This window comes from Oncorhynchus masou, chromosome 32 (genome assembly GCF_036934945.1).
Source record: "Oncorhynchus masou masou isolate Uvic2021 chromosome 32, UVic_Omas_1.1, whole genome shotgun sequence".
Lineage (NCBI taxonomy): Eukaryota > Metazoa > Chordata > Actinopteri > Salmoniformes > Salmonidae > Oncorhynchus > Oncorhynchus masou.
Genome location: NC_088243.1, coordinates 23,470,177 through 23,472,657, shown reverse-complemented (window position 1 = coordinate 23,472,657; position 2,481 = coordinate 23,470,177). Strand labels below are relative to the sequence as shown.

Below are 2,481 nucleotides of genomic sequence, written 5' to 3'. Positions count from 1 at the left end.
CATTAGTGTGTGTTGGTTGTGAACATGTGTTGAGTGTTGACGTTCTTTGCATTTGTCTGCTGCCTCACAAAAGCACAGACCCCTGGAGAATAGCTGTACGCCTTCTCGTCCTGTTTCCTTATCCCTACTTTCTTTCTCTTTTCACAAGCAGCGAAAACATTCAATCGGCCTGCCTTGCATTTCAAACACCCCTCATCACCACGGCACCTCTTTTCACATCTGTTCTTCACCTGCTTGCGTTCTCTCCATTCTCACCCCTCTCTGCCTGTTAACTGAGTGGCGAACTCTGCGCTCCTTCATCGCCCTCCAGCTGGACCACAGGACTGTGTCGCGGTGTCAGATACAGCCTGGAAACAACAATCTGCACCAATGCAAAGCTCCAAGCAACTGAAGCAAAGTTACAATATTCCTGCAAAACTTCCAGAAGTATGTCTGTCCCTCCATCATATCTGCAAAGGACATCTTCAACAAAGTATATGGTTTCGGATAAGTGAAACTTGATGTCAAGACCAAGTCTTCAAATGGAGTAGAATTCAAAACCTCTGGCTCGTCCAACACTGACACTAGCAAAGTCAATGGCAACCTGGAGACAAATGGGGTGAATACGGTCTGACGTTTAAAGAGAAGTGGACCACAGACCACACTCTGGGGACTGAGATCACCATTGAAGATCAGGCCACCAAAGGACCGGAACTTATGTTCAACACACAATTCTCACTAAATTCTGGCAAGAAGAGTGGGAAGGTGAAAACTGCCTATAAGTGTGAATACGTCAACCTGGGAGTGGATGTAGACTGACTTTGCAGGCCCGGCCATGCACGGGGCAACGGTGGCCGGGTATGAGGGATGGCTGGCTGGCTACCAGATGACCTTCGACACAGCCAAGTCCAAAATGACCCAGAGCAACGTTGCTGTCAACTACAAGACAGGAGACTAACAGCTACACACCAATGTTAGTGATGGAACAGAGTTTGGAGAGTCCATCTACTAGAAGGTGAATGACAAGCTGGAGACAGCTGTGAACCTTGTCTGGACAGCAGGCAGCAACAGCATCTGTTTTGGCATCGCTGCCAAGTACCAGCTGGACTCCAGTGCCTCATATCCGCTAAAGTTAACAATGCCAGGTTCGTAGGAGTTAGCTACACCCAGACACTGCGGCCAGGTATGAAAATCACCCTCTCTGCAATGGTCGATGGCAAGTACAGCAACACCGGTGGCCACAAACTGGGAATGGGCCTGGAGCTAGAGGCATAAGTATCTAGCTAACCTGTCTAGTGAAGTCGTCATATTTAATATTTGACAGAATAGCAGAATAATCTGGCCTGATGTAATTCCAGCCAAACAACCCTTAAGGGATGTCTCAAAGGAAAGGGATGAATCTAATCTAAAGCAACAACATACATAACATAGCCCTCAGTTCTGTCAGTTAGATGGATCCCCAAACCATTAGCCACTGTCATTTCCTTTCAGTTGGTTTGTAGTCAGTCATCCTGTGTGTTCTACAGTAGCCAAGTACTACTAGGTCTGCTATTTAGTCAGTCATGTAGCCCTATACAGTGTTGTACCACTAGTGAAAAACATCCTCCTCAAATAGAGTATTCCTTCTGCATCTTTTACATATGCTTTAGTGGTTTGGCTCAATACTCATTGGGCAATACGAAGAGGGTTACATGAAGACACACTATATATACACACACAAGTATGTATGTGGACAACCCTTAAAATGTGTGGATTCGGCTATTTCAGCCACACGCATTGCTGACAGGTGTACAAATTAAAGCACACCGCCACGCAATCTCCATAAAAAAACATTGGCAGTAGAATGGCCTTAGTGAAGAGCTCAGTGACTGTGAACTGTTCAGTCTCGAAGTTGTAGGTCACACAAGCTTACAGAACGGGACCGCCGAAGCGTGTAAAAATCATCTGTCCTCGGTTGCAACACTCAGAGTTCCAAACTGCCGGAACAAGAACTGGTCATCCGGAGCTTCATGAAATGGATTTCCACAGCCGAGCAGCCTAAGATCACAATTTTTTATTTAACTAGGCAAGTCAGTTAAGAACAAATTCTTATTTTCAATGACGGCCTAGGAACAATGGGTTAACTGCCTGTTCAGGGGCAGAACCACAGATTTGTACCATGTCAGCTCAGGGGTTTGAACTTGCAACCTTCCGGTTACGAGTCCAATGCTCTAACCACTAGGCTACCCTGCCGCCCCATGAGCAAAGCCAAGTGTTGGCTGGAGAGGTGTAAAGCTTGATGCCATTGGACTCTGGCACAGTGGAAAAGCATTCTCTGGAGTGATGAATTATGCTTCACCATCTGGCAGTCTGACGGATTAATGTGGGTTTGGCTGATGCCAGGAGAACACTACCTGCCGAATGCATAGTGTCAACTGTAAAGTTTGGTGGAGGAGGAATAAACGTCTGGGGCGGTTTTTCACGGTTCCGGATAGGCCCCTTAGTTTCCTAGAAGGGAAATCT

The 2,481-nt window shown here is 46.6% G+C and overlaps 1 pseudogene; it reads left to right on the top strand.

Annotated features, from left to right (window-relative positions):
* The first annotated feature begins 428 nt into the window (after nucleotides 1-428).
* LOC135525723 (voltage-dependent anion-selective channel protein 2-like) lies at nucleotides 429-1,254 on the top strand (annotated as a pseudogene).
* The last annotated feature ends 1,227 nt before the right edge of the window (nucleotides 1,255-2,481 follow it).